This window comes from Choloepus didactylus, chromosome 6, assembly GCF_015220235.1.
Source record: "Choloepus didactylus isolate mChoDid1 chromosome 6, mChoDid1.pri, whole genome shotgun sequence".
Lineage (NCBI taxonomy): Eukaryota > Metazoa > Chordata > Mammalia > Pilosa > Megalonychidae > Choloepus > Choloepus didactylus.
The window spans coordinates 56,256,745-56,277,239 of record NC_051312.1 but is presented as its reverse complement, the minus strand read 5'-3'; the positions used below and the strand labels follow the sequence as shown (position 1 = coordinate 56,277,239).

Below are 20,495 nucleotides of genomic sequence, written 5' to 3'. Positions count from 1 at the left end.
TCCCGTTCCTGCCATGCTTCATTGTGCGGTTCTCACTGCTGTATCTGCAGCCGCTTTTGGATTTTTTTAAAAAGAGCTAGTCTGCCTCCAAATGCCAACCCTCGGTTTCCCCACACCGCAGTGTGGCTGCTGTCTATTCAGCGGCTTACGCACTTATTTCAGAATGCAGACTCCCGGTTTCACCAAGTGCATGGTCCCTGCAGATTTAGCAGACTTGTCCAGCTGGTGCATCACTGGAACTGGTGTTCTGGGTCACTTTCTGGCTTTTATCTAGTATTTTTCACGGAGGGGTTTTTTTGCCCTGACTCACCTAGCTGCTATCTTAGGTTCTCCACATGATGAATTCTTAACATCTTTCTTTTTTATAATCATATATATGCAAAATTTCAAAATTAATTATTCTTTGCTCATTATGCTAGAAAATCCCCTTTAACATAAAAAGAACTTGGCTGCTACAATGGAGGATGCTCTAGAAATGGATTATTTAAACAGCATCAGGAGAATGCAAGACTTTTGTCAGAAGTAAGACTCATTTATACCTACAGGGACTAATATTTTCAAGGTCCATAAGATTCTTAAGGTAAAATGATCCAGACCAAATGCCATGAAGAAGTGTAATTGAATGAGACTGTTAGAGAAAAATCTGGGATTTTGAGAATTTTCTGGATGTGAATAGGCTGTCAAAGGATCCATTTGATGAACAATGAGATTTTGGAAAGAAAGTGACATTTGAAACTAGAATTTTATGGCCATCCTTGGTGAATCATGGAAGGAACATAAGCTGCCTACCCTATTTTGAATAATTTGATTTTCTGATATATTCCTCCAGTCAGTCACTGCTGCTCACTGATAACTTCTCCAGGCCCACATACTGTGTGTATCCTGGTTTCCATGTGTTGGCTAATTCTGTTACTCTACCCAGAATGCATTTCCCAACTGCTTCTCTTTTTTCAAAATCCTTATTCTTCAAGACTTATGAATCATTTCCCCTTTCTGTGGGAAATTCATTCTTGGAATTTCTATTGCTTTTATTGAACTAATTTTCTTAGCACTTAACATGGTTCCCGGTATGTTCAATGGTATTTGTTTATTGTTAATTAAATTTTAAATTTTGATATAATTTTAAATTAAAATGCAGTTGCAAGAAATAAAATGAGAAGATTCTATGTAACCATTTATCCAGTTTCCTCCAAAGATGACATCTTGAAAAAATATAGTACACCATTGACATTAATAACCATTGCAATAAACAACATTTCCTTCACCACAAAAATTTATCATGTTGCCCTTTTAAAGCCACACCCACTTTCCTACATCACCCACCCTCCACTTACTTCTGACAGCTAGGAATCTGTTCTCCTTTTCTACAGTTTTGTCATGTCAGGAATACTCTATAGATGGGCCCTGAGGTGACGTCTGGGTCTCTGAGGCGTGATCTAACAGCAGGTACTTGGTAAAGAGTGTTGGGAGTGGGTGGGACCCCCCCCACCCCCCACCCCCCACCTCTGGGGATACCCATGTTCAGGTCCCAGGGCCCACTGAGCTGCTGGGTCATGGAAGCTGTCCAACACTCCCTTGATCCAGCTCCTTCAGCCAGCTGCCTGCTACATCCCAGGACTCCCCTGAAATGCTACCTCCAGGCTCACACTGAGCGGGCTCCTGCAACTGCCCAGAAGACTCTGGGCCAGGGACCGTGAGCATGGCCTTTATTGCACCAAACAGCTAGCCTATGCACCAACAACTGGCTTCACCACTGCCTGACCCCTCATAAGATTATTACCAGCTTCCCAGAAATGGACTTGCCTATGGTGTTCACACTCAGGAAGATGGGTGTGAACTTGACCCACAACAACAAAGAGACTGTATGGCACAGCGATGTCCTGTCCCTTGCAGTGACCTGCACATCATCCTGTTCATCCTGGATGAGATCCCGGCAGACATCAAGGCCAGGCACATCGTGGTCTCCTGTACAGTCGGCGTCACCATCAGCTTTGTGGAGAAGAAGCTGATGGAGTTCTGGCCGGCCCCAAAGGTGATTTGCTGCATGACCAACATGCCTGTGGTGGTACGGGAAGGCACCACAGCGTACACCATGGGCAGCCACACCCTAGTGGGGGACCGGCAGCTCCTACAGCAGCTCATGAGCAGCATGGGCTTCTGCATGTAAGTGGAGGGGGACTTAATTGACACCATCACAAGGCTCAGGTTGGGGTACTGCCTATGTGTTCATGGCTCTGGACACATTTGGCTGATGGTAGGGTGAAGGAGGGACTCTTGCAGCATCTGGCGGTCCTATAGGGGGCCCAGGCCTTAATGGGAGCCACCAAGATGCAGATAGATTTGGAGCAGCACCAAGGCTAGCTCAAAGAGGATGTCTTCACCCCTGGGTATGGGGGGAGGACCATCCACATCCTGCACTTCCTGGAGAGTGGGGGCATCGGCTCTTTGCAGATGAAGCCTCCTGCATCCGAACCCCAGACCTGCAATCCATGGCTGACCAAGAAAAGATCTCCTCAGCTGCCCTCAAGAAGACCATCCTGGATAGAGTGAGGCTGGAGTCCCCCAGTGTCCACACTGACTCCTTATAGCCCATGGAAGCTCCTCACAAGAAGAACTGGGAGGCAAGAAAGACTAAGGCAGCCTCTGCCCTCCTCTATGATCTAGAACAGGGAGAAGGCATCCTCAAGCAGTTTTTGGTTCTTGGGATAAAACCTCATTAAATCTGTTCAGATCAATCTAGCTAGACCAAGTGGCACTAGTTTCTTCCTCTGTCTCAGGTTGGAAAATTGCTCTATGGGGGCAACTGATTCTAGAAGCCAGCTGTGATCCTGCAATCCTCTAAGAGGCTGGGGCTGCAGTTAACCCAGTCTGGGTGGGAATGTCAGAGAGGACCTTCAACTAGGGTCCTCCAACTGGAGTCCAAGGCAGGGTCAGCAGAGACACTAAGTCAAGGAGGTGAGAGAGAAAAACTGTAACAAGGGTTTTTCTCTTTGAATTCATAAACATAAAAGAACCAAGCAAGTTAGATTTGTCCCAATGAATCAGAGATGTAACAAATTAGATTATGCTTGTGTATTAGTGTCCTAGGGCTGCTGTAACAAAGTACCACAAACTGGGTCACTTAAAACAATAGAAATTTATTGTCTTACAGTTCTGGAAGCTAGAAGTCTGAAATAAAGGTGTTGGCACGGCCATGCTCCCTCTTCCAGCTACTGGTGGTCCCACACTTTCCCTTGGCTTGTAGATGCATCACCCCAGTCTCTGCCTCAGTCAGCAAATGCCTTCTCTCCTGTCTTCCTCTTCTTACAAGAACACCAGTCATATTGGATTAAGGACACACCCTAATCTAGTATGCCTGCATCTTTTTTTGTTGTTTTATTATTTTGTTTTAAATTCAGTTGTATTGAGATATATTCAGAGACCATACAGTCATCCACAGTGTATAATCATTTGTTCACAGTACATTCATATACTTGTGCATACATCACCACAATCAATTTCTAAACATTTTCATTGCTCCAAAAAAGAGATAAAAAAAATAAGAATAAAAATAAAAGTATAAAAGAACACTCAAAACTGACTCCCCCCATCCCACCCTATTTTTCATTTAATTTTTGTTCCCATTTTTCTAGTTATATGTCAAAGGGAATGTGGTTAAAGGGAATGTGAGCCACAAGGTTTTCACAATCACAAAGTTACATCATGTTAAGCCACACAGTTATACAATCATCTTCAAGAATCAAGGTTACTGGTTGCAGTTTGACAGGTTCAGGCACTTCCTTTTATTACAATACACTAAAGACTAAAAAGGATATCTATATAGTGCATATGAATACCCTCCAGAGTGACCTCTTGACTCCATTTGAAGTCTCTCCACCACTGAAACTTTATTTTGTGTCATTTTGCTTTCCCCTTTTGGTCAAGAAGACTTTCTCTATCCCATGACGCTGGGTCCAGGCTCATCACTGGGAGTCATGTCCCGTGCTACCAGGGAGATTTACACTCCTGGGAGTCATGTCCCACATAGGGGAAGGGTAGTGGGTTGGTTTACCTATCAAGTGGACTTTAGAGAGAGAGGCCATATCTGAGCAACAAAGAGGTTCTATGGGGGAGGCTCTTAGGCACAATTATAAATGGGCTTAGCTTCTCCATTGTAGTAACAAGCTTCATAAGGGCAAGCCCCAAGGCTGAGGGCTCAAGCTGCCAAATTGGTAGGGCTCAACCTGCCAAATTGTTAGTCCTCTTGCAAGAACATCAGTAATAACCCAGGTGGGGAAGTTTAATATTTCTGCATTTTTCCCCAGTTCCTCAGGGGGGCCCTGCAAATACATTTTATTTACTGTCCAAATAAATGTACTGGGATTTCACACTAACCTGTACAAACCTACCAAATCTCACTCCCTATTCAAAGTTCCATGTAATTATGGTGTTTGAATAAATTGACCATACAAGTTAAATTATTTAGTGTGCTACAGAAAATATAGATTTTGCACCAAAGAAACACTCTTCCTTTGGTCTCACACAGAAGTTGAAGTTCATATAAACAGTCTGACTGCATCTTAACTAATTACATCTGCAATGAACCCATTTCCAAATAAGGCCACATTCTGAGGTACTAGGGGTAAGGACTTCATACAGATTTTTGGGGACACAATTCAACCCATAACAGCTTGTATTTAACTATTGCTTTATACTGCTGCTATGTTTAGGTATTTTAATAAAGTTTTATTTAAAAAACAAAATAATACTATATAAAAGGAAATCATAGTGTATGTATTCTTTCAGGAATGACTTTTCTTACTCAGCACAATTCTCTGGGGATTTATTCAGGTTTTTCTGTATATCAGTAGCTCATTCTTTTTTATTACAGGGTAGTATTGCATGCTACAGATCTACCACAGTTTAACCATTCATCCATTGAAGGACATCTAGGTTCCTTTCCAGTTTGGGGCTATTACGAATAAAGCTTCTGTAAACATTCGTCTACAGGTTTGTGGGTGAACATGTCTTAATGTATCTGGGATAAAAGCCAAGAAGTGCAATTTCTGAGACATATATTTAGTTTTTTAAGAAACTGCCAAACTTTTTTTCCAAAATGGAAGTACTATTTTACATTCCCAACAGCAAAGTATAAGTGATTGAGTTTTTCTGCATCCTTGCATGCATCTGGTGTTGCCATTTTATTTTAGCCAGACTCATAGTGTATAATGATATCTTGTGCTTTTAATTTGCATTTCTTTAATGGCTAATAATATTGACCATTTTTTAATGTTTCATTTTTGTTATGTGCATATCATTATCAGTGAAATGTCTCTTTCAACCCTTTGCCCATTTTCTAATTGGCTTGTTTGATTTTCTATTTTTGAGTTTTGAGAGTTCTTTTTGTATTCTAGATACTAGTCTTTTGTGGTATAGGTGGTTTGCAAATATTTTTTCCTAGTCTGTAGCTTGTCCATTCATACATTTAACAATTCTTTCACATAAAAAATAATAATTCTCGTAAAGTTCAATTTACCACTCTTTGCATCATTCTTTTGTTGGTAAGTGTAAGAACTCTTTGCCTAACCCTAGATCCCAAAGTTTTCTTCTATATTTTCCCAAATGTTTTATAGCTTATGTTTTACATTCAAGTCCATGATCCATCTTGAGTTAATTTTTGTATAAGATGTGAGATTTAGGTCAAGGTTCACAACCCCCCCCCAATGGATATCCAATTATTCCAGCACCATTCATGGAAATGGCCATAATTCCTCCATTGAATTATTTTTGCAGTTTTGTCAAAAATAAGTTGGGCATATATAATATTAATATATATCAATATTTAATGGATTGTTAATATTAATATCCATTAATATTTATTCTGTTTCATTGATATATTTGTCTATCTCTCCAGCAATACAAGTTTTGATGATTATTGCTATATAAAAAGTTTTGAAATCAGGTAGACTGATTCCTCCCACTTCATTCTTCTCTTTCAGAAATTGTTTTAGTTATGTTATCTGCTCTGCTTTTACAAACAAATTTTAAAATAACATTTTACATATCTGCAAAAAAAGCTTGCTGAAATTTTGATAGTAATTGTGTTAAATCTGTATATCAGTTTGGGGATAACTAACATCTTTAATACACTGAGTTATCCAATCCATGCATGCAATATGTCTCTCCATTTATTTAGATCTTCTTTTATTTTGTTCATCAGTGTAATTTTCAGCATAGAACTCTTTTATGTGTTTCTTTAGATTTACACATAAGTGTACCATTTTATTGGTTAATTTTGAATGGTTTTCTATTTTTAATTTCAGTGTCCATGTATTTTTTTGCTAGTATATAGAAATACAATTATCATTTTAATGTTATCTTGTACCATAAGACCTTGATGAACTCACTTATAAGTTCTGGATAGGGGTGTGTGTGTGTGTATAGAAAATCATGTCATCACCAAATAAGGGTAGTTTTTTTTTTTTTCCTTCCTTTCTGATCCATATACTTTTAATAACTTGTCTTGCCTTATTGCATTGGCTGTAATTTCCAACACTATATTAAATAAGAGTGGTAAGAGTGAACATCATTTCCTTAATCCTGATATTAAGGGAAAAGCATTAAGATTTTACCAGTATTACTATATTATCTATAAGTTTTTTTTCTGTTTTTTTTATGCTTTGTCTTTAAATAAATACCATTTTTCAAGTTGAGCATGTCCCCCTCTATTCATAATTTTGAGAGCTTTTGTAATATTTGGGTGCTGAATCTTGTCAAATGATTTTTCTGCAAGTATTGTGATGGTCATGGCCGTTTTTTCTAATAAAAATAAGGTTACATAACATTTCTTAGAGCATTTTTGTTGTTTCTTAACAGCCTAACCAAAATATTTATTGATTTCTACAGTGAGCACTTCAGCTGTTATGGTTATCTTCTCATGGAAGTTTGAAGTCTTATCAAAATTAATACTTTTAAATCTAATTTAAACTTTTTTTCTTTGCCACTAGTATGATATTCTGCCATTTCTATATCTATGCAACCAACAATGTTTACCAGATAATGGTCAGAGTTGCTTAATCATCTTAATAACCTAGGAGGTGGGAAGAATCTTAGTAAATCCCTAAAACTTATTTCCTTCCAGTTTTCTAATATTTATACAGTTTAAGACATGCTCAGAAGTTCCAGTTGTCCTCGTCATTTTCAAATTTCTGCTCAAAATCAAGCATTTTCAGAACTATTAGCAAAAGAGAATAAGAATCACCTCATCAAAGCTAATCAGACCAAAGTTACCAAAATAACTCAATGTCTAACATGCAGCTAAACAGACAGACATATATGTAGATAAGATGGTATATATTGAAATTAAGAACCAAAGTGTGGGAAACAAGTAATGTTTAAACTGATTAAGGATGCAATAGTAAGATTTGTTTTAGTTTTGTGTTGATTAAAAATACATTCAATTCCATGGAAAATACAGAAAATACATTTAGGCTCAAATCTAAAGAACAGTACCTACTTAGTTTTCCCAAGTATTAAGGAGTTAGTAGTGTTGCCTAGCAATGTGCCAGATTAAGTCGAAACTGTAGTTTTGCTTCATATTTCACATAGGCATAAAATACTGAAGTCACTAACTTCTGTATTTACCTTCTTGTGATATTCTTAGTTTAGCGCAGAGTCAAACTTTTTGCTCTGGGAACTAAATATTTTGAGATCAGAAAAGTATTTTTCATGGTTTTTTTTTTTGTTTGTTTGTTTTGTTTTGTTTTTGCCTGAAACATGGAAATTTATGTGATGTTACTAACTTCAGAGGCATCCAAATAATTGCTTCTCATTGGTGTTCTTAATTGCTATTTCACTAGTCTTTGTATCTACCGTCTACTCTTAAAGACATTTACTGAGATAGGTAGAGAATCTGGTAAAATAAGTCTTTCAAGAGATTAAGGAAATGTACTACTGTCACTTTACAACCCTTCTCAAAAATATAAAAAATTAAAAATAAAACAAAAACACTTCGTGCTAGACTCTTCTGAACCCTGCCCTATATGTGCCCTCCCTCTGAGGATTTTAATGTGCATCCTTTCACTCTAATAAGTCATAGCCATGAATTTAATGGCTTGGCTGAGTTTTATGAGTCCTTTAGCAAATTACTGAAACAGAGTGTTGTCCTGGCAGCCTGAACTTGCAGTTATTGTCAGAAATGGTTGGTCTTGGGGACCCCCAAACTCTGCATTATCTATTAGGTATATTGTTTCATATAGTTTGGGATATCTTCCTGGTATGGCAAATGGTTTTTTGATTGAAACCTGAATATTTGGAGTATTATGATTGGAGAGTTGATCTTATTTAAACCCTGTTTTAGCAGGCCAATTCTGATAGTGCTCTGGTAGTGGAAAGAGGGTGGGTGGGGCGGGCAAGCTGTTGCTTCATTTGTGATGGCTATACCAGAAATGCAGATTCCCAACTTGTCCTTGATTAACACTTGCAGGTATGGTATTTCTCTTTATTGCTGGGTGGAGGTGCAGGTTACAGCTCCCCATTAGACCTCCACTGATACCTCCCTGGCTGGAATGGGTAGAAGTGCCTCATTATTGTTCCCCATGGCCTCCATTAATACCATGAGGGCAGGGGTTGTGGCCTCATTACCACTGGGCAGTGATGAAAGACCTAACTCTCCATCAGGCCTACTCTGACACCACCCAGCAAGTTGTGGGAACAGTGCTTCATTAGTGCCATGTAGAGGTAGAAGTCATGACTCCCAGTGTGGTATCCTCTGATAATATGGGCAAGTGGATTGGGCACCTCCTTATAGGTCAATGAGGGAGAAATCTAGGATCCCCACTCTATCTTTGATAGCATGATTAGGATTGGGGCCCCAGTTCTTCCGTGGTGTTTTATAGGAGTATAGCCATTATTATCCAAATGATTTCTCTCTTGCCAAGCTGCCCCTTTCCTTGTCCTTTGGTTAGAAATAGTAGGGTTTTATTGGGTTTTTGTTGTTGTTCTGTAACCATTAACATTTCTGGGTTGCCAGCTTCTTTGTCTCCAAGGGTGGGATATTTGAGGCAAAAATAAAACTCAAAGCATTCACCACCATGTCTTCCCTTAGATCCTGAGGTCCTTAGCCTGTCTGACTTACTGTCTTTAATTTTGGAGTCTTTTTACATTTGTTTTTTATTAATGTTCAGGGTTTTTAGTTGTACTTATTATAGCATCTTACTTAATTTTGTGGTGGGGAGCCTATTGTTTTTTCCACCTCACCATGCCCCTTGGGGGCTGTAAGCAAAGACGGCCCCTCTGCAGTCACATCTCTGTTGCAAGACTCTGGTCTTATGGCCATGCGTAGGCATCTGGCTCAAGCTGGGCCATTTGCAGTCCTGTCCCAAGAGATTTAAATAAAAGAAGGGTATTTAGGGAGAGGGTAGTTGCAGGAATCCACAGAGAGGGATTGAAAAAAGTAAACAGATGGTTTCCACCTATTGAGGTAACAAGTAAAATTTAGAACTGAGGGTAGCTCTATTCTTCCATGTGTCTGAGGACGGTGGACTCTAGAAATACAAAGAAGTGTGCTATGCACAGAGAAATTGTAGGGGAGAGACATAGAGATTGCTCACTGTCTAGGTTACTTGTGTTATGATCCTTGTTCCAAGTCCTTCTTATGGCATGCACTACTTCTGCCTTGTTTTACATGCTTCTTGTTCCATCCTTCTCCCACTGCAACTGAATTTGGTTTCTGTTATTTGTCGTCAAATAAAATGAAATAATTCAATAGTTTGTGTATTGTGTGCATATTTATTAAACTTTATGGAGTTATATTCCATAGTTTCTCTTTCACTTTAAATTATTTTCTTTTCCTTTCTTTTCCTTCTTCCTTTTTTCTTTGTGTTGACAGTAGAAGAGTAACAGAGTAGAGAAATATTAAGAAGAGAATATTTACGTTTCCTTTTCCTACATCTTATATCCTTAAGACTCATGAAATACTCATTATAGCAGCTATAAAATCTGGTTCATATCCAGGATCTGCTAGCAGATAGTAATACATTAAAAAGTATCCATTAGTTGGAAGCAGTGGAAGGAGACTGATGTTCATTCATTTTGACAATAAATATTTGCTGACCACTTTTGATAAGAGCAATAATGTTGGAGGCACTTTGGAGCTATAAAATATTTACATACAAAGTCTTCTGACTTATGATTTTAAATAGCCACTCCAAGTATGTTTTGAGTGACCTTCTGACATTTTGATTTTATAACTGTTTACTTCACTCAGAGGAGAGTTTTCAAAGGTGCCTATTGCAAGCTGTAAAAAGGAATGCCTATTTCTGTAAGCATGATGGCTCATGAAATGGTGGGGAAGGGAATTTATCTTCTTCTGATACAAGATTTGGGGGAATTATAGATAAGATCTTGGAAGTCCCAGGTAATATCTAGGATCATTGTTAATGTGAACTTAAGATGGTTCCTGCAATGAGAAAATTTTTGATCTGAGGTGGTTTGATAATTTTCTCTCTTTTTATTATTTCCCTAGATAGTCATATACCCTTACTTAACATTTGCATCTATATTACTATATTGCTAAAAGCAATAGTGGTACTCTTGCAGATAATTAAAACCAAGGGTCAACCAAACAAAAAGAAAAACTTTAAGGGCAAAACATATCTATAACATAACCTCATGGAACCTCTAATATATTGGCTACTGTGATTTTTTTTCTTTCTGAAAATTGCTTATATTTTAGGGTATATTAGAACTGGCAGAATGTTTATAAATGGGCTAGAAAAAATGTCATCTAGAAATTAGGATGAGTGACACCCATAATTTTAATTTTAATCAGCACAACATAGGCTGGACCTCCTTTACTTTAATTTAGATTGATAAGACAAAAGATAACCAGGCATGATTGATAAAATGACAATAATTCATAGAGCTGCAACTATGGGTCTTTCATGGTGCAATGAGTTCTCCATCTTCAACATCTCCATAATTCCCAAAAAGTGAATGGAAACAGAAGTACTATTCATTTCACATGTGAAGAATCTGAGGATTTTATAGAGATTACAACACTAGCTTATAGTCACATATTCAGGAAGTGGCACAGCTAGGAACTGAACACAGACCCAATTACAAAATATGTTGTGTTAATCAGACTGCTATATTGTCTTTCCCTCAGAGCCACAAGATTTTTTTTCTTCTCTCCCTTCCCTAGACTATTTGCATTCTCAACAGAGAGTTTTAGAAAGAGTTTACTTAGTGGTTCTGGTCTTCTAGTGTTTCTCTTTAATTAGCAGAATCCTTCTGGAATCCCTAATTTCCTTTCATTAAGAATTGTTTTAAATCATCTGCAAATGATAGGAAATGGTCTCGTTTACCTTAGGCATCAATGAATGATAAGAAATTGAATTCACCCATCCAATTTAAGCCATCATTCTATTTAAATAACTAAGTGTATGGATCCCTCCCTTGCCCAATCTATAATTTTCATTTATACAAGCTGAGACTTAAAAGATGCATTTTTATAATCATTTTATATTGCATGGCCACACAAGATATGGCAATAAACCTATGGCAGTTGGCTAGAATAGTAAGAGCATCATTTTTACAACTTTATTCCAGGAAAAGAATTTTGATAAAGTCAATAAGAACAATCAATTAAATTGAACATATATTAATTTTGTAAATAATTCATGCATAGGCCATAAAAAAGCAAGATCCAGGCTCTGGTCCCCAAAAGAAAAATGTCATATGATCTAACAGAATGACAAATTATTATACCAAGAAAAACAAATAAGAAACTGTCGGATTTCAAAGGTGATATCACATGTGGTGGGAAGGCTGAGAGGGGGAAACCACTAAAGCTCCATAGAGGAGATAGTCAAGGTAGGTCTTGAAGGATAGCTATGATTGAATCAGTTGGGCAAATATGAGCAAAGATACAGACTTAGGAAGAGTTCACAAGGAGATGAGGCACTGGAGAACAGTACTATAGATCTAGAGCAGGTGATCAAGGTGACTAACATTAAGGTTATGTGGAATGCCAGACTGAAACTTTTGTTTTGTCTTGTTTGGGGGATAGGGGAGCCCCATAAAGTAAATGATTAAATTGGCAATTGTTTAGGATAGTTAAGCCAATCTGCGGTAATAAGGCATTACTTAGACTCATCAAACATGGCCCTTGACATTGATTTAGAGTGGAGAAAAAATCCAGAAGAGCTAATGGAAATTGTCTAGGCACACAAAGTGAAAAGCTAAATGAGGTTTAGAAAGGAAAGGTTCTGTTCTAGAGATATTATTAAAGTAGAACCCTTTTGTCTTTTCAAACGATTATATGGAGGGGACAAAGGAGTCAATTACATTTATGAGCACTTTAAGAATGCCTCAAAAAGAAGCAATGTGTGAAGCTCTTTCTATTCTTAGACTGGCTATGGTAATTGAGATTCTATCAAAATAATATATGTGGTAGTAAAGATATTTCAAATCTAGCAGGACTCCAGAATTGTTGGCCTGATCAAGACTGGACCATTCATGATTCAAGGCTCTGCTAGATGACAGGATGTCTTGTAGTCCCTGCCGCATAAGGAATTTGCTGATATCCGCTCTCGGGCTCTATATTAGATGAGCATAGCCTCTGTGTGACTGCATGTATTGGTGTAGCTTTTGTTGCAGTTTCCACTACGAAACCATGATCCTCTTTCCATACCTATGTCTTGAATCCAAAGGGAGGGAATTTGAGGGACCAGTTTGTACTCCTTCATCCTTGCTGTCACTCCTGCCTTACAGACCATTTGCCAGTGGTATCTGTTAGAATCATTCTGGGCTGAAAATAGGAAAGCCTCAAGAAATAATGACTTATACAGAGGAGATGTGTTTTTCCTTTATGTTAACCAAGTTCAGAAGTAGGGCATCCTGATGTGCCGTGGGAAATTAGTAAAGAAGAAGTATCCTTCTTTCTATGGCTACCGTGTTCAGGGTCATGTCTTAGCTGTGGCATTCCAGCCATAAAATTACTTCTCCAGAAGGGAGAAGTAAAAAGGGAACTTCATAGCTAGAACTACTTGCAAGCATCTTTTGTTGCTATCTTTATTTCTTCTTTTATTTCATTGTTCAGAACCTTATCACAATGTTAAACTGCAAAGACTGTTGAGTGACGTAATTTGTCCACAGGACATCAATGCTTCCTGTTAAAAATTGGGGATGATTTACTAAATAAGAAAAAAAAAAGGCATTTGGTAGCAGATAGCTGTGTCTGACCAATTTTTTTTATAGGTTGGTTGTGCTTGGGTGAAATGCTCACCACTGGTCCAAGCAGCTGTGTTTGGGGTTAGCGTTAAGACAAAGAAAGCATAAACCATGCCCAGCTGAGGACCTGCCTCTGCTGTTAGCTGGATTTGGCCAGGCAGTTTCCTTCAGACAAACACTGTAAGCAAAACAGGCCCCATGATTGGTCTGCCTAGGACAGGAAAGTAGAATAAAGTGCAGGGTTTGAGTACACTAGCTGGGTAGTGACAGGGAATAGATGAGATCAATTTTGTCCTCATTAAGGTTTACTGCTGGTGGAACACAACTGCCCAAAACTCTGATTCTGCAGGCCAAATACAATTATTACAAACTAGGCTATAATAAATATTATAATAGTAACGTGGAGTCTTGGCAATCAGCTTTTATTTCCCAAAGGGGACAAACGGCCTAGTATAGTGTGAGTAGGCACAGAATTGCTCTCCCTTCCATTCTAGCCATAGGCTTTTTCTGCACTTTCACCCCTGAAATCATGCTTAACGGGAACTCCACTTTTAACTTGCAAATGGCAAATCCTTGTTGCTTTCTAATGCATACTTCTACTTCACAAATAATGTGACAGGGGTCAGGATCATGACTCATTTGTGGCCTCAAATGAGCTAAAAGGGAGAATGGGTTTCCTAGAGGAGAATTCAGAGGCATTTTATTTTTTTCTTATTAAGGAGCTCTGTCAGAAAGGCTCGAATAATCGAGGCAGGTCTAGAGTGGTGAGGTATAGACCTTTACCAATAAGGCTTTTCTGGAACTATGTCAAAATCTGGAAATATCATTCCTAAGAATAGAGTTGTATTGGAGGCTGGAGCCAGAAAAACATAGGAGCACTTGGAATAAATTTCAGAATACATTGGCAGATTAACATTTAAGAATTTTTTTTGGATACTTTTAGCATAAATGTTATACTAAGTGGTTTTCTGTTACTGACATATACCCTCACACATACACTCACAAACATGCACACAGGATACTCTTCTTGTGCCTTCAAAACGCCAACTCTTTTTTGACATAAGTTGTTCACTTCAGTTGGAGTGATCTAATGGTCACAAGAATGTTGACTCCTCTGAGCCTATGTTTATGTTTATATCTCTATCTATATATCTATATCAATATCTAATTTCTCTATATCTATCTATATATATATCTAGATAGATAGATAGATAGATAGATAGATATCAAATGATCACCTTGACCTGGAATGTCCTTGTCCTAATTGTAACTTAACCCCAATCACTCCCAACCTTTTGTGTTCAAAGTTTAACTTCTCCATCTTGCTGAATTTGACTTGTTGCTATCTTTATTTCTTTGTGGTATTCTCATATCATTAACTGGAATGCTATTATGACATTTTGTTCCTATTTATTCTATAGCAGGTATTTTCCAACTGCACACTGGAAACAGGAGCTAGTATAAGTTCAATAATAGTTTTAAGTATGAGAATAGTGATGGTTACTGCTATAATTTTCAGTCATTAATTTATTGATTAATTTAATTGAAAAAATACTCATTAAGCACTTGTGTATTTCAGCCAAAATGCTAGATGCTAGATCTAATCTTTTGGATCTTCTACAACACATGGGACATACTAAAAAGCAAAAAATGCCTCACCCACAGTCTCAGTCTAGGTTATTCATTAGTATTTATTTGCAATTTTAAAAATAATCAAATATGTTATTAATCATATACCATGTGTATGACTGTATGTTGGGTGCTTTAGAAAATTTCATTGAAACCAAAAACATAGCTTCAAAATATAAACCCATGTGAAAATGACTAATAAGAAAAGGTAGGTAAAATAAGCTACTTGAGAATAATCAGGATACTAAGGAGTCAGAAGAGGCAAAGATTATAATTGAAATGAGGAGTCTGAAATAAGTTTTGAAAGACTAGTAGAATTTAGAAAGATAAGAGAACTGAGGGTGGACAAACAGAGGGAAGAATATAAACAAAATCATGTTGGGGAAAAAAAAATACAAGCTACACTTGGAAAAAAATGGCAAACCTATTTACTTACGCTCAGCATCTATGTTGACGAAGTAAAAGGCATGACTGGAAAACTAGACTAGACTGTTATCCAGAAATCCTTGGATGTTGGGCTAAGCAACAGGATGCTACTGAAGATTTGCAAGTGGAGGAGTATCAAGAAGAAAATGATAATTTAGAAATTACTTTTTGTATTAAGCAAGTGTGAAGAAAGAAACAGAGACAGACAAGTAAATAAAGTATAAATATTTGATGATTAAAGCCTGTAGCAGACATCTCTGCTTTCCAACTCAAAACCTCTAGGTAGAACTTTTCTCTAGTGAGATTATCACCTTCTCCTAGAAACAAACCAACAGGGTCATGTTTTGCTTCATGTCTGAGCCTTGCACCCTAGTATGACCCCTGCCTCATGTCAGTGTCTCTCCCTTCAGGGCCTCCTTTTTGCTACTGAGGCCTGAGAAAAGATGGAATCAGTGTTGTGCGTGTACAACAGGAAGTTCAGGGCTGTAATTTTTCTTGGTTGTGAACCAGTGGCCAATGTGGGATATAAGCCAAGAGAATTTCCCTTATTTCCATGGATAGACTGTCTTGAAATGGAGTAGACTTGCCATTTGCTTAGCAATGTTAATTTATTCCTGAAATTCATGAGTATAGTTTAAAAATTATTAAATAAAAAAGAAGTTAAATAGAAAAATTATTTTCTGTAATTTTGATGAGAAATATGATGTTGCATGGCATCGTAACTTAAGGTAACTAAATGATTTTTAATAAATAGTATAATATATCAAATGAACAATACAAACAAGTATATATAAGCAATAAAGAACACTTCAAACATTAAAAACTATAGTTGTAGATAAAATGTGGTATAATGGAATATAAGAGTTGTACATTGCAAGGAGGAAGAGAAGATTTGGTAATGTGGAGTGGCTGGCAGGAGGTGAAGGGGTCAGTCCATGGCAGGTACATTATTTTTGTTTTTCTGAATAATTTTATCCATCTAGTTTTCAACCTTATTGGAATTAATAGGTATAATACAATTAGACTACACTTAAGAATAGTCATTGCATGGACATTTTCTTTATGACACAATAAGGCTAAATATGATCACGCCCATAGAAAGAGTACTTACAGATAGACAAAAGTGTCCTAGATGTGACCTCCTCATCTTTCTAGCTGTGTGTATGTATTTAAATATGTGTTTCATTCATCCTTAATTCCCCAATGTTGTTGATTTCTTCTAAATTAGTTTTTCCTCTGTCCTCGTGTGTTTCAAAAGGGTTGTTTTGTGTTAAATTTTCTCCATTCAAAATATCACTTCTTTATACTCTATATCTAATGTTGTCTTGAGAAATCTTATCATCAGATTTTCTTTATAGCTGTTTTCCTCTTCCTATTGCAAGCTTCCAGAATTTTCTCATATTAGTGTTTGCAAATTTCACCATAACATGTCTAATTGTATTTTTTTTTCCTTATATAGCCTCTTTTTTACTCTACAAGCTTTGTCCAGCTGAAATTAGGTATCTTCCTATAATTCTGGGAGATTTTGCTAATTATTTTCCACATTACTTAGTTTTTTTCTATTTCTGGGATTCCGAATTTGTATATTGGTATTTAAATCATCTCTTATACGTTCATCTTTTTATTCCTTGTAGAAGAGATCTACAACCTAGAAGAGATCTACAATCTAATCCTCCAGCTCATTCTTTTATAGGATATTTCTGTTATTCAAAACATCAGGAGAATTTTTTTCTTTTTTCAATTTTCTTTTTTTTTTTTTTAATTCAGTTTTATTGAAATATATTCATAAACCATACAGTCATCCATTGTATACAATCAACTGTTCACAGTGTGATCATATAGTTATGCGTTCATCACCACAATCTATTTCTGAACATTTTCCTTACATCAGAAAGAATCACAATAAGAATAAAAAATAAAAGTGAAAAGAGAATACCCAAACCATCCCCCCATCCCACCCTATTTGTCATTTAGTTTTTACTCCCATTTTTCTACTGATTTTTTTTTTCAATTTTTTAACTTTGTTTATCAAAAAATTAAAAACAAACAGGCAAACAACAACCAAAAAAACCCCCACAACATTTCAAACAAAGCAATGGATTAAGGAAAACAAATAACCTAAAATAACTACTTTGCTTCCAATATGTTCCTACCATACCCCAAGAAAATTAATAAACCATGTCCAAACAGAGGAGTAAGAAAAACAAATAATCTAAAATAACTACATTGCTTCCAGCATGTTCCTACCATCCCCTAAGAAAATTAACAACCCCTAAGAAAACAATGGAATAAGAGAAAAAAAAAATCAGGAGAATTTTTAATTGCAATAATATATTTATCATACAGAGCATCTCAGTTGGTTCCTCTTGTTCTTTCTGTACTATGTTTTCATTATCTGTTCTTTTGTCTGTGTCAGGGCTCTTCTCCAAGGGTAACTTGTGTGCTCTTCTTTGCTTCCCATTCCAGCCAGGCTCCAGTGTTGCTATGATATTAACTTGCCATTTCAGGCTGGCGCCAGGGTGGTGTGGCTGCCTCTGCTCCACAGTTGCTAAGGGCAATAGTCTGCCAAGAGCAAAAGAGGTAAAGTAAAAGACATAACTACAAAAGTTTCCTCCAACCTTCCTCTCATAATGACAAATTTGGCCTCTTCTGCCCACCATTCTTAAAAACTCAACCAATCCTCCATCTACCATGTTCCCAATGATTTATTTTCTTAATCAACTGTTTCCTTCTCAGCTCTGTGGCATGAGAATTGAATTTAAAGAGTAATAGCCAGAAGCCCATGCTAGTTTTCCATCTGGGCTAGAAACTGACACCTCTAATTAAATATTATCTCTGTTTCATTGTTAACCTTCCCCATAGAATCCCCTTTGCTCCACTTGCCAAGGGCCAAATGTGGCCATCCCAGCCTGGCTTTTCCTTTATTCTCACTCAGCTATGGCTAACACTGGAAAATCTTGTTTCTCTGTGTTAAAATTTCAAATAACCATTATGGAAAATATATATGGGTCGAGGCCCACCCTATTAGAATCAACTGTGATTAAGAGGATTTAAAGATGGGGAGATTATTCTGATACAGATTGTGGGCAGACTTAAGAAGGAGGTGTGGAGACAAGAGAGAAAAGATAGAAATTTATTCATTCAAAGAATGCTGTTTAAGTGCATCTTATTTGTCAGGCTTTCAAAGCAACTGTAATTCAATAGTTTAACAATATGTCTATATTACATGTATATAATGGTAGTTTATCTACAAAAGCTCTGGATTAGCAATCAGAGGTCACTGTTTTTTAAGTTACATTCTGCCATGGAATAGTGCTGGGACCTTAAGAAAATCAACTTTCCACTCAGGGACCTAATTGTCTCATCCATAGAGTGGAAAATTGAGATAGATAAAACCCCAAAGTCTCTTCTTCATCTGAAATTCAGTGGCACTAATTCCTTTGTGTGGCATTTTATGATTCACTTGCAAACTGAGAAGGTTTGCAGGGGTACCTTACTGCAAAGACGAAAAAAATATGTTTTTCAAATACATTGAGTGTTATATAAATGCAGAGCAGTTGCAGGTAGGTTTAGATATGTTTAATGCTCTATTGTTAGCTTTCATCAGAACACTACAGTATTTGAGCACCTGTTATATTTCTTGCTCTATATTTATTTATTATTTATTAAAAAATATAAGAACCCAGTTTATGAACATGTATTTACTAGAATAGGTCCAAAACATTTTCCCCCTGGAAAATAAGATTTAAAACTGTAAACTGAATTACTACTGCTATGTTTTATTGATGTTATAATTATTATTATTATTTTACTCTTTTCTTGCGATTCTTCTCTTCCTTCTGCTGCTTTTTGGAAGTCTTTTAGTTGTATAAGATAGACTTTTTATTTTGTTTCTGATAACTTCTTTACCTTCCAAAAGCTGATTTTATTTTTGCTCTTGAAAAGTCTTGCATCTTTCTCCCTTCACCTTTACACACTTGGTGACAATTGATTGGTAGTTTTTGAGGCCTTGGGACTAATAACTCAGGAATGTCTTTACATTCCTGAGTTACTAGCAAAATCGGCTGGAAATTCATGCAAAAGCTGAATTGCAGAGTTGCAGAGTCTGTTGTAGTATCCCTTTGTTTATGGCCTAAGAAAATCTGTTTTCTATTGCAAACTTTACCACTAGATACTCTGTACTTATACAGTGTTTTTGTGTTTATTTATTTATTTTTAACATTTCTGAGTCTCTAAATTCTTATTAGGAAAATAAAAATACAAAGAATTGTAAGTGTAGTAGCCCCTGGCCTGAACAAGACAGGCCTGCGGACCCTGGTGCACAGCAGTCTGCATGACCGGGGCAACTAATGTTTAACCTATCATCTTCGTAAACCAGTAAAGAGAAAATGGTAAATTGACCTTAAAATGTAACTTTAAAACAGGAAGTAGGCAGGCCGTGAGAAACTCCTGATTTCACCAAGAAACAAGATGTAACTGTCACCAGACCTCACGCTGTTGTGTTAATAGTTTACTTCCTTTTTGACAATCACCACCACCCCCCAAGTCACAAGACTCTGTTCCTGATCTTGTATCCTTAGTATTGTCTTTGTCTCAAATCCTTATAACTGACTTGCTGTCCTCTTTAATCATATGATTTGCCTACCTGCCAAATGCTGCTCCTGCCGGGCAAGAGAGAGCCTTCATAATCTCTACAAGACTTCTCACACTGTAAGCAAGCCCTGAATAAAAGTTCTTGTCTCAGAACATGTCTGGTGTCTTCTTTAGCCTCTGGACTGACAAAGCCCTCACGAACCTTGAAAGTAAGCACATAGCAAATTGCTGGATGTATTTCATGTGTTCAAGAAAAATATAACATGTTTTTCCACACGCCATCATTCTCAATCCCCTTGGCATGTTTTTACCTTTCTTCATAGCATTTAAGAAGAAAAAAGTAAATATGTATCAAATATATATTTGTAAACTTGCATATTGTGTGATTCTGAAACTAAGTTTCCAGGAGCATGGATTTATCTTATTCATTGATATAGTTCTAGGACAGTGTATAGAACAAAGTAGGTTGTAAGTATATATTAGTTAAATGAAACAATGAGAGACATTTTAATTGTGGTGTTGTTGTTATCATGATTATTACAGAAAATGCCTAGAATTTAGAGTTTATACTGACCTACATTCATAAAACAAAAAATAATAATAGTGAGGAGCAAAAAAGACACTGTCAGTTCTTA

The 20,495-nt window shown here is 36.9% G+C and overlaps 1 pseudogene; it reads left to right on the top strand.

Moving 5' to 3' along the window:
* The first annotated feature begins 457 nt into the window (after window positions 1-457).
* Window positions 458-2,635, top strand: LOC119536940 (annotated as a pseudogene).
* The last annotated feature ends 17,860 nt before the right edge of the window (window positions 2,636-20,495 follow it).